The following is a 13290-nucleotide window of genomic DNA, read 5'->3' on the forward strand; positions in this document are numbered from 1 at the left end:
CAGTAAAGTCAGGACCAGACCTTATTGCATTTAAATATCCACTTTTAGAACCTTACGTCATAAAAAGAAGAAAAAAAAAATGTGATTAATCTCAATTAATCATAAAACATTGTTGTGATTAACTTTTATTTTTTTTAATCGATTGACACGTCTAGTTTAAAAGTTAAAAGCTAAAAGTTCCTAGTATATTATGTTTAATAATTATTATTTATATTATTTATTATTTATGTTAATCCCTAGTTACATGCATTTTCATTTTTATTGATACAATAAAAATGGCACCACTTTAAAATAAGGGTTTATAAATGGTTTATAAAGGTAATATAGACAAATACTTTAAAACCCATTAAAAAGCAGTTCATTAATATATAACACATACATAGAAATGGCAACAGTGAGCAGAATTTTGCAAAATAGTGATTCAACACTCATTTATACTGTCAAACCTTTTTTATCTTTCTAGATACTGATTATCAAAAGAGGACAAATTGTTGGTGCACGTCTTGCTGGAGCATCTGTGATCAAGACAGTAAGTCTTTGTGATGTATCAAGAGCAATGGTATCCAGGGTAATGTCAGCATACCACCAAAAAGGACCAACTACATCCAACAGGATTAACTGTGGACGCAGGAGGAAGCTGTCTGAAAGGGATGTTCTGGTGCTAACCGGGATTGTATTGCATTTTTTTTAATCGATTGACACATCTAGTTTAAAAGTTAAAAGATAAAAGTTCCTAGTATATTATGTTTAATAACTATTATTTATATTATTTATTATTTATTTTAATCCATATGCATTTTCATTTTTATTGATACAATAAAAATGGCACCACTTTAAAATAAGGGTTTATAAATGGTTCATAAATGGTTTATAAAGGTAATATATTTGCAAATACTTTAAAACCCATTAATAAGCAGTTCATTAATATATAACACATGAATAGAAATGGCAACAGTGAGCAGAATTTTGCAAAATAGTGATTCAACACTCATTTATACTGTCAAACCTCTTTTATCTTTCTAGATACTGATTATACTTTGTGTTTTCCGTCAATCAGCATTAGACCTGTCATATTAATATATTTATAATTATTTTTAACTAGATAGATAGATACTTAGATTAGATAGATTACTATAAATTACATGACTAAGATGAATTAAATGACTTAAAAGTAAACAATGGATTACCGTTGCCTTTTCAACTGATGTGTTTTAACTGCTTAACAATGTTTTTTAAGGCATTTACAACTCAATCAATAATAAAGAATAATCTAATGTATAAACCATTTATAAATCCTTTATAAGGGTAGTCTTATTTTAAATTAGCAACATAAAAGCCCTATGTAAGAAGATGGGAGTTTTCAGACTAGAGTCAACCAGTACAGATTTATCCGGACGGAGAATCTGGATTAAAACAGAGGCAGAATCATGTGGTGTAACACAGTGTAACCTAGTGATTCTAATCTATATAATTCAAATTTAATTCATTTAAAAGCATTGCACTTCATTCACTGTAAACACAGTGACTCAGTCTTGTGTGTAACAGCTGTTATCACATAACAACACTGAAGTCTACAGAAAAAGCTTCTGAAAACTTTTTTTTATTACACACTCATTAGACTTATAAGCTCTTACCAATTAGCTTTGATAGCATCAGAGATTCCTCTCACAAATCACGCTTGACATTAAAGTAAGACCTCGGGGGGATTTCTCTCTGAACAGCGCTTAAAATGCAGATTGCGCTGGCATTAATGAAGCTGGCGGGGGTCAGTTTTACTGGAGATATGGACAGTGAAGAAGATGAGAGGGATGCCATAAATGGGGATCGCAAGTCGTAAAATCCGAACACATGGAAAGCGACTGGTTGGCCCAAACTCCTGGGAGATTAAGTGAGATTAAAACTGCTTAATACCTGGCAGGTACGGTATTGGGCAGGTCTCCATGCAGCAGGGACAGTGGAAGGTGACTTTGATGGGGAAGGAGTCGTGCTGTCTGGATTCTCCATCACCTGGAAGACATTTCCACTCCAAGGTGAAGCATCACGCGCCTGATGAAGAGGAGGAAGAGGAGGAAAGGCAGTCTGAACTGAGGACGTTGAGAAGGATCACTGCATTCCTACACGGAAATGCAACATATGAAATATACGTCCTTATATGATGAGTGCTATTACCTATTATATGAAACACCCATAATGTGTATATTGATAGTATCACAAAAGTGAGTACACCCCTCTCACTTCTGCAGATATTCAAGTATATATTTTCATAGGACAACACTGACAAAATGACACTTTGACACAATGCAAAGTAGTCTGTGTGCAGCTTACAGGGGTTGGACAATAAAACTGAAACACCTGTCATTTTAGTGTGGGAGGTTTCATGGCTAAATTGGAGCAGCCTGGTGGCCAATCTTCATTAACTGCACATTATTGCACCAGTAAGAGCAGAGTGTGAAGGTTCAATTAGCAGGGTAAGAGCACAGTTCTGCTCAAAATATTACAATGCGCACAACATTATGGGTGACATCTCTGACCAAGACAGCAAGTCTTTGTGATGTATCAAGAGCCACGGTATCCAGGGTAATGTCAGCATACCACCTAGAAGGACAAACCACATCCAACAGGATTAACTGTGGATGCTGTAAGAGGAAGCTGTCTAAAAGGGATGTTCGGGTGCTAACCCGGATTGTATCTAAAAACATAAAACCACGGCTGATCAAATCACGGCAGAATTCAATGTGCACCTCAACTCTCCTGTTTCCACCAGAACTGACCATCACCACAATAAATTATTGTGGTCTAAAACCAGGTCATTATATCTGATTTAACAGAAAAAAGAGATTAAAACAGATTAAATCAGCGGTCTCAAAGACGCGGTTTCATACGCTTCATAAGAGTTCTAAGACACATTTGAAAATGTGATCAGTTTAGGACTAACCTCCTCCAGCACTGTATTAATCTACAATGTAGAACATTTAAAAACAAAGAAAAACCTCTGCATTTAAGGCGTGTTCAAGCTTTTCACTGGTACTGTATATGTCATCAACAGTGCAAGAACACAAGAGATGATCTTGCATTGTTCTTCTTAATAATGAATACATGATGAGAAGAAATAACAGGGTCTTGTTGTTCTGATGGCATTGTCTCAGTCTGTCACATTACAAACTACTTGAGAGAGATAAAGTATGCTTTGGCACAGTGGCTGCAAACTATACATCCTCCACAAAATGATTTCCTTGGGCGAAAATCAATAGAGTTTCTGTTATGTTTCCACCAAGGTTATAGACGATCGCGTACATGGCTAGATCAAGTCTAAAATCAATCTCTTCCAGTTGGTCTCATCTGTGGAGATGGAGAACAGAGCTCAATTTGTTCTGGAAAGTTTATTTTCTAAAAGAGTGAAGCTGACCTCCGGTCACTGACTCTTACAAACACTGTCTAAATCTTTCCTTCAGCAGAGGGTTTAAAGTCCTTTTGTTCCTGTTCTCCCTGCAGCTTTCAGCCAGACCGTCTAAAACAGGGTTTCAGGTGAGAATAGGGCGCATGTTATATAAAACATGTTCACCAGCCTAAACTGTATTCACTGGCCGATTGTGAAAAACAGAATAATATTTTGACAAAAGTTTTTTGTAGAAGATATCATTGAATTCAAGTGTTCCAATCACTTGCATGCCCACAGGTGTATAAAATGATGCAGCTTGTCATGCAGACTGCATCTACAAACATTAGTGAAAGAATAGGTTTCAGGCTCTCAGGAGCTCAGTGAACTCCAGCACTGTGGTACAGTGATAGGATGCAGCATCTGGACAACAACAAGTCCAGTTGTGAAATTTCACTATACACTGCTAAATAATCCACAGCCAACTGTCAGTGATATTACAACACAGTGGAAGCAACTGAAAACTAAATCACTACAGACCTCCAAACTTCATGTAGCTTTAGATCATATAGAGTAGGGGTGTGCCATATCGTATCGTATGCAATAATATCGCCAAAATATAAAAAATGTATATTGTGTACGATATTATACCCTGAAATATCGTTCTTATTTCCAATCATATATCTACTAGAGACAGATTATATCTGTCCAGTACCATCATTTTACTTTAATCCTGGATATATGGAAACATTTGGAGTACATTATTAGTATCATGACATTCTGTATCATTGACTTTTGTTACAAATTAATGTTACTGATTAATTTCTTGTATTTTTTAAAATCTCAGTTAGTGGTGTGCCATATCACACCATATGCAATAAAAAAAGGAAATATTCATTTTGTTGCAGTAGTGTTTTCTTGAAATAATTCAGTTTTTTGTCATATCACCAAGAGTATCGTTATCGCGAAAATACCATGAAATATTGTGATATTATTTTAGGGCCATATCGCCGACCCCTAATATAGAGTGTAGAGAACTTCACAGAATGGGGGTTTCACGGCTGAGCAGCTACATCCAAGTCTCACATCACCAAACACAATGCACAAAGTGACACCAAAGTTGTTTTTGTTATGGGAAGATTTATAATTTTATGTTTTCGCTATTTATTTAAACTAATTTAAAATCTGAGTGTCAGTCAGGACTGTGTGATTAACAGAGTTTTAACAAAATATTTTTTATGTACTTTTTTTTATATAAAACTTAGCTGCAAACAGGAACAATAAAGACACTGAATCTGATTCTTCACCATTAGTTTGTAAACGCACCCAGTTTATAAATAATTAATGCAGCGTTTGTACAAATCTACAGTTTAGTGTTCCTTAAGAATCAGTCCTAGAGCCTACAGTGTTAAACACAATCATTTTAATTTACTCAAAATGATAATTCATATAAGTAGAGTGAACTAGGCCTAAGTTGATGATACAAAATTTCAAAATAAAGCTGAATACATGCAATGCTCATGTTTTCTACATTTTATAAGGTAAAGTAAGGTAAATTAGTAAGTTACTTAGGTGCCCCCAGAGACCTGCTAAAATTAAAAGGGAAACATGGCGACAATCCTCTTCCTTCCTATTGTAAAATGTGCCTTTAATCCGGTGCACCTTGTGTATAAAAATAGACCAGAAAATAGACATTTATTGATAGTGCATCTTACAAAATTTCAATAATGCCAAATCTTTGCTACTCAGAGATTCTTGAGAAGCTTTTTGTAGGTACTGCTTTTGTACTAAATCATGATTATAATAACTTGCAAAAACTCAAATCTTTAGTTATGGTTATTTTGCCCTACACTCTAAGAAATATAAGTACAGATTTGTACTTAAAAGAGTACAAAGCTTGTCGCTGGGGCTGTACCTTATATTGAGGCACAAAAAAGTACCTTTCAGTGAAAGTCCTTTTTTGTACCCATGGTTTTTGTGGCAGTAAAGATCATAAAGATTATAAACATTATCATCAACTAAATATGGCTCAAAAACTTGATGATACAAAATTGTCTGGCTTTCAAATAAAAAATGTGCAATTTAAATATATATTGTTTATTAGTACAGTGATGCAGAATACTGAATGTACCCTTTGGCTGGTTAAATGGTACAAATTTGTACTTATTGCTGTTAGAAATGACTTTGTACTTCAGAGGGAACAAATCTGACCCCATAAAGACCAATATTGTACCTTTGAGGGTACAATTATAAAGAGTGTACCTTCGAGTACAAAAAAGTACTCATATCGTACCTCTGTTTTTTAGAGTGTATAGGTGCACCGGATTATAAGGTGCACTTTCAATAAATGTCTATTTTCTGGTCTGTTTTTATACATAAGGTGCACCAGATTAAAGGCACATTTTCCAATAGAAGGGAGGGGGGTGTCGCCATGTTTCCCTTTTAATTTTAGCAGGTCTCTGGTGGCACCTAAGTAAACAAAAACTGTAATTCTTAAAAAAAACAAAACAACATTTTTTAAAGTCAAACAAGCGATGGATGTTAATCTACACAGATTTCTCTTCTGAAAACTGTTTATTTGGGTGAGTAAAGCGCTTCCATTTATTTACAGTAAGCTTAGATTTACAGTATTTTAGCGCAGTTAGCAGCAGCACTAGCTACGGTTAGCGCTAGCGTAAGTAAACGCTGCCCCATAGTGGTAGACTGAGGAACCCTGAGGGGTGCTATCAGATCTCAGTTCATCCTATGTAGCTTGTTTTAACATGGTAAACGCACAGACTACAGTCCAATATACTGACCTCTGAACAGAGAAAGAGCTAGCGCTGCGGTAGTGCTAAAGAGAAACTTTACTGAAACTCCTGTGTAACTCTGTACTTCACTTCAGAGTGGCTTTACTGCACTTTACAACCTGACTGGTAGAATTCATACATAAGGCACACCAGATTATAAAGCGCAGTCAAGATGTTTCGGAAAATTTAAATATATTTGTTCAAATATGTTTGTTTTATACCTCATAACTAGTCATACATTTCTCCTGCACCAACTTGTTTTGTAATGTCTAGCAGGACTAAAATGCACAAATGAATGTATATTAATAAATTAAATGAAGTTAAGCAGTTAAAAGATGGTAAATATACACTGTAAACGGTAAAAGTTTCTTCTTTTGAGTTTCCAAACTGTCTCAACTTTTTGGTTACTCCTTTTACTCCCTTTTGTTCTCATGCTTGTGGATGATTAATGTTGCCCTCCCTCCGAAACGACTCAACCACCCAGGAGCCGACTGCACATGCACTTGAACCAGAAAACTCCTCAGCATGCTCCACTCATGCCCCACTTTTCTATATATTCATATTAAAATGGCCCTCATAGATCTAATCTCCATTCCTCTGATAAGAGTTTTTACTTCAAATTATTGTTTCCTGTTGGAATCTTCCATTTATTTATTTACATTATTCATTCAATAATTTACATATTATAAAATCCCGAGGGGTTGAGTAATGAGGACAGCACATAGTACTACTTAACAACTTTATTCCTCTTATTCTGAGTGGGTTTTTTCTTGGCACATAAAGCACTTTAACACTTTGTAATAAGATTCTAATCACCATACAAGCAAACTCATGTTTCAAAATCCTATGATATCATGTCAAGATACCATGCCCTTATAAAGGACTCTCCTACCTGAACTCTGTGAGCTAAAACCCTAAAACCCTCAACCATACTTTTTTAATTAGTAACTAAAAAGTGTTCCTTTGAAATTGTCAAGCAATCAACAATACCCCTGGTGACATCCAACCATCTGCATCTCACCTAAATCAGAGGCCCCTAAACCCATACATCACCCAGTGCCCCTCCAAAACTACTCCTCCCATTTTTTTCAGCATTTTTCACATTTGAGCTGAGGGTGGAGGGGGTTTAGCTACCCTTTAGGATGTAAAAGTTAAGAATTTTATTTTGTGTTAACTGTTTAAAAATTAAACTAAGTGTCAATTTAGAGGCAGCATTTAAGGTGGAACTGAAACTTTGATGAAGTCAGCTTAGCATTTGGAAAGATTGGCAGTTTTAGACAGTCAGTCTGTTTTAACTCTTCACTTTTCTGCTTTAGTGTTTGGTTGATGTATGCTTACTGTTTTACTGTGTGAAACGTTTAAGGTTGTGGAGAGCCACTACTCACCTTTAAATATTTTCCCGGCTAAAATATGTTTCCTTCACTATTATTTATTACTAATCCAACGTGTTAAAAAACAATTACAAGTTTAACTATTATGTGAACTTTTTCTCTCTTTCATGTCCTGAAGAAGAGTTTCACTTCATCTTCTGATAGATATGGGACACTAAGATTATTAATACTTGCTCTTAACTACACGTTCGCATACTCATAATGGCTGCGTCACATGTCCTGCGTCTGTTTGGTTGTTTGGTAGGTTGTGCACTTCCTTTTAGAAATGATCGTGACGTGTGCACAAGATGCAGTACACATCGATCCGAGTACAGATTCGGCAAGTTGGACTTGCGATGGTTATTTTGCGTAGTTAAGAGCGTTGCTATGAAATCTCTAAAAACGTAGAAGCATATTTTCACATAGCCACTTCCTTACCAAATAAACCCCATATCTGAAGTCTAAACCACTACATTCTTGCCTAAAAATAACTTCACATTTTATTTTATCACACGGCAGTACTATTTTGAAAACATAGTTTACAGGTTTGTATTTCTCCTCTGCCATAACCCCAATACTTGTGTGAGATGCATTCTGGGATATTGGATTATAAGAAATGTAGGAGGAACAAGAACACATCCAGCTATTTGTGGTGTACTTGGCTAAATGCCAACTTCTAAATGGAACAGTACTTGGGCTGCGACTTATGATGTTTCCCAAGTCCACAAGAAAACAATTACAGACATGAACGCAGATTGAGAAATGGCGGGCAGAGTGTGGGAGGAGCTTACAGGATAATTTGTCCAGCATTTTAAAAACGTCTCTAGTCACAAGCAGACCTCTAGTGGAGCCTCCAGTCACACATGTGGCACATGGGCAAATATGTGAACAGTTACTTTCAGAATAACGCAGCCGGTTGTCTACACAAATACATGGCCAAACAACTAATATGGCCCAATCCCATTTCACTCATTGGCCCTACCCCTTACTGTCTCGATTCTTCTTAGGCTGGAGGGGTAGGTTAGGAAGGGATAGGACTTGTTAGCCTTTCATACAGAGATTTTTTGGATGCACAAGTGACCAAAGAAGCCCACAAATGTTTCAAAAGTATTTTTCTTGTTAAAAGTGACGAATAGCACTATATTACCATAGTTTAATGTGTAGTTTCAATGTTTGATAGCCAAATTCTTCATAAAAAGCATAAGATAAGATAAGAAAAGATAAGATAAGATAAAATAAGATAAGATAAGATAAGATAAGAGCAGCAATCCTTAAGGTGGCTGAACATAAATAAAATAAAATAAAAACAGCTCTATGTACAAATACACAAAATTTACAGTGGATGTATGAAAATATAAAAAGATAGCTGTTAGTTTGTCTCAGTAGCTAGCTAGCTAGCTAACTTTCCTGTTCAACCTTAAGTGGTGCAACAGACGGCAGGGACTGCAGCATTTAAGGCGGAACAGAAAAATTAAATTAAATAATAAGCTAATAAAAGCTAAATTCAGTACACAAAAAAAAAATCTGAGCGTTAGTAAATGTAACATAATTAAATCTGTGTTATTAACAACAAAAATATGTTTCTACCTTTACATGAATATATCTAGTTTTTAATTACTCCACATTTGTTCAAAATACAAGACATTGTGTATTTTTTCCTTAATATCATTTATTTATGTAACCCCAACAAATCTTTTTAGGTACACCTGACCTGCACAACAAACAAAAGTCCTGTTATATTTACTAGGGTTTTAGTCACTACCTGTATCAATGCTCTTTCTACAGTGTTGCTTCATGCAGCTTTCCTATAGGCTCCTGGTACCATATATTTGCATATTGGGTGTGGCCTCTCCCTTACTTACCATCTTTGTGTTGTCTGTTGCCCAAAGCTATATGATCCTGGGCATGCAGTAATTATAATATACATGTTTGTTACCAGGTCTCAGTGTTGTAGATCTATAAGAGCACATTAACTTTATTCTGTGTTTCTAGTGATCACAGTAAGCTGGTTCTGAGCTACAGAGTTCACTCTTGTATTGCTCCATTATTATACCGTCAGTATTGACAGTTAAATAATAATTTACTAAATATGTTGAGAATACCCATGGTTAACTTAAAATGATGAGTTATGTGAATATTACTAAAGTTTTATTAACTTGAAAGTGTGTGTTAAAATAAAGATGAATTGTTAGTTTATTTGACTAAACAGATTTTTAAAAAGGACAATATAAACACTTGAGTTAACCCAGCTTTTTAAGTCAGCAGTGTACAAGAGAAAAATAAAGTTGACAATACTTAAATGTCCTATGTAGTGTCAATGGACTCTTTTAAGTTAACACTACCTGAAAAAGTATGTTAGCCCAACTGGAGAAAATTAAGTTGTAACTATTTGAAAAAGTATGTTAGCCCTACTGGTGAAAATTAAGTAGTAAATACAATGACTACTCTTGCTTGATCTACCTAATTATCTGATGCAAAAAGTTGACATGATTTGTAGATCAAGCACACTATATTTTTCAGTGTACAGAGAAATTAACTAGTTAATCAGCAGTTTCTAGATTACTGAACTTTAGTGCTCTCAATAACGTATCCGGTGCTTGAAGGGTTGTCCCAATTCTTCGGGGAGGATTTGTTATACTCGAAAAGAAGAGGTAGTGGTAAGTGGTAGGGCCAAGGGGTAAAATGAAATTGGGCCTATATCTCTAGCCTAACTTTCCCAAACTTGACAGTGCATTACACACTTCATAAAGTGTACATGTGCAAAGATAACTGTGTAAACATTCAGTGCAGCTAAAATAATGAAATAAATAGAGTGAATACAGCAGACGGAACAGTGCAGTGCCGACACATTACAATGTATGTATGTATGTATGTATGTGCACGTAAGGATAAGGTGCAAATGGATGTATTATGCTATGACTAATAATTCTCCTTTTAACATACATTACATGTGTGTGGGTGAGAGAAGCGTTTAACTCAAAGGCCCAGTTCACACTGACTATAATTCCCACCCTGCCATTAATACCAATATCAATGAAGCACTGACAGCGATCCTACAGCAGCGCATAGCCACAAATCAAAAATCTGCTTTAAACTGAGCAGAACTTTTGATGAAGTGTAGGCAGACGTACCTATACGCCAGGCAATAGGAGACTGGGAGTCAGTCCCGGAGATTTAAAACTAAACAGAGGAGAAACTTATCACAGCTGTCAGCTCCATCCAGAGCCGCACACTTCAGCTGTGAGACTTGGCAGGACAGCAGCCAGTCTGATTAAAACTCACAAACCTCTTTTTTGCCGCCTTTGAGGAGATTAGCAGCTGCTCACTATTTCTATTCATGAACTTTCACGTCCAAATGAGTTTCTCACTCTCATCAGTCTCTGTGTAATATTCCAAAAATAAATGAATTAATAAAGAGATTTTTAGTACCCACAACTTAAAAAACCTCCCCACATTCATTTTTTCTTAACCTTGATTAAAAAAAGCAAATAATTTATTCATGACAAATATTCCAAATATTTTCATTAATTAATTAAGAAAAATATTATGACCATGACTGTATGAAATATACTGCTGTAATATGTTTGCTTTTCTGTCTTTCTCTGTCACTGGCCTTGAATTTCAGTCAGAAAGTATCTAAAAGGCCAAAACACACAAGCCGAGTATTAAAGGCCTGACCGCAGAAATGACCTTTTACCTGAAGTATGAATAGTCAGACCAGGAGCAGCCACCACCAAACAGTGCCCTGATGACTCCAATTATGCCAGTCCGACGTGACAAAGACGAACGGCTGTTTTGGCGGGCGGTCGTAATTGCGTGGATACGACCCATTACCTGCCCTTCCCAGGTGTAATTATTAAACCAATGGTCCTGAACAAATGAGTGAAAAGCAGGGCCAAAGACACAGCCGAGAACACCCCATTCTCACCTTCCACTCATCACCACGCCTCTGCTCTACACCAACAACCGCCGACCGTCGCCCTGCAGAACTCAGAGGCTCCACAGCTGACCCAGCGTGATACTGTGCTGTTTACATGCTTCAGAATCACAGACCTTATGGACTCTTAATTGTGTGCGATTGGCAGGATAGTACACAAAATATAACATACTAACTAACATACTAACAGAATGTAACAGTGTCAATTTATTTACATTTATTTATTTATTTATTTATTTATTGTTGTTTTATTTATTTTGTATATACAAAGGTGTGAAAATTATTTACATTCATTACTCAGGTAGAAGTATAGATACTAGGGGTTTAAACTACTTCTGTAGAAGTTGAAGTATCAACTTAAGCTTTTTACTCAAGTAAAAGTGTAGTGGTGTTTAATAGTGTACTGGTTTCAATAAAATTTAAAATAATGTAAAGGAAAATGTAATTAAAGACAAGATCTTAGGCCATGTCACAGGATCCTATAGTACTAATAACAGTAGTGCAGAAATAACAACTTGAAAAGTGAACTGAAAAATGACTTTGTATGTTTTGTGTGCTGGAAGTCAGATTTGAACCACTAACCCACTGAACCAAAGTACAGCATGTTCCCATTGAACTACAGGGTAGGTGTGGAAACAGGTGGGAAAAAAGCGGGAACATCAAATAAGGGAGGCACGTAAAATAACACTCAAAATCCAACATGAAACTGTTCTCAGATTCTGGGCTGAAAATACTGCTGGAACTGAAATTATTGTGTTTAATAATAAGTTTTATAAACTTAAAAACACCCCGAGGTTCCTTCTAAATCAGGGCCTCATTTTTTTTTTTTTTTTTTTCTTTTGACTTTTCTATATTTTTCATTATTTTACTTGATTCAGTTATATATTCACTATATTACTGTATATTTACAGTATATATATATATATATATATATATATATATATATATATATATATATATTCTCCCTTTTTCTTCTTACTTTTTTTTTCATTTTTCTTTTCTTTACCTTTTTACTGGCACCCCTCTACAAGGGTGCAGAACTGAGCCACTGTTTGTTTTATTGTTATTACAGTAGCTACACTGAGGAACCATGAGTGTTTTAACATAGTAAACACTCAGGCTACAGTCCGATATACTCACATCTGAACAGCAAAAGCGCTAGTGCTTAGCGTAGTTAGTGGCTTATGCTAACGCTGATCCAGCAGTGCTGGCCAGGGTTAGCAGCAGGCTACAGTCCGATAATACTCACCTCTGGACGATGAAAGAGCTAGCAGTTAGTGGCTAATGCTAATACTGCTCCAGTATCTCTGCTGGAGAGACTGAAAAACTGAAACTCCTGTATGAAGCTGTACTTCAGCAGTGGCTTTACTGCTCTTTAGTACCTGACTGATAGAATTCATACATAAGGTGCACTGGATTATAAGGCTCACTGACAATTTTTGGGAAAAAAATAGGATTTTAAGTGCGCCTTTAGTGTGAAAAATACGATATGTATTTAAATGTGTTCAGAGATTGCCCAGGAATTATATTAAATCAAAAGAACGTATTTTTTTTAGTCTACTTCTTTTGTCTTGAAATATCTTGTTAATTTTATTCATTTGCCACTGGACACGTAAATCATCAAAAAATAATTGTGAATCGTGTCTATATTTTACACTTTTCACAAACTGAATTTCGGCTTCTTTTTATATATTTATTTGTTTATTTATTTAAGTCCTGAATACTCTATTCCTTTATCTACAATAAATAAAAATACATATTTTTATGCATCCGGAAAGGTTATACTATTTGTTTTTATACACTTAAGCAGTCACGAAC

This window comes from Astyanax mexicanus, chromosome 12 (assembly GCF_023375975.1).
Source record: "Astyanax mexicanus isolate ESR-SI-001 chromosome 12, AstMex3_surface, whole genome shotgun sequence".
Classification (NCBI taxonomy): Eukaryota; Metazoa; Chordata; class Actinopteri; order Characiformes; family Acestrorhamphidae; genus Astyanax; species Astyanax mexicanus.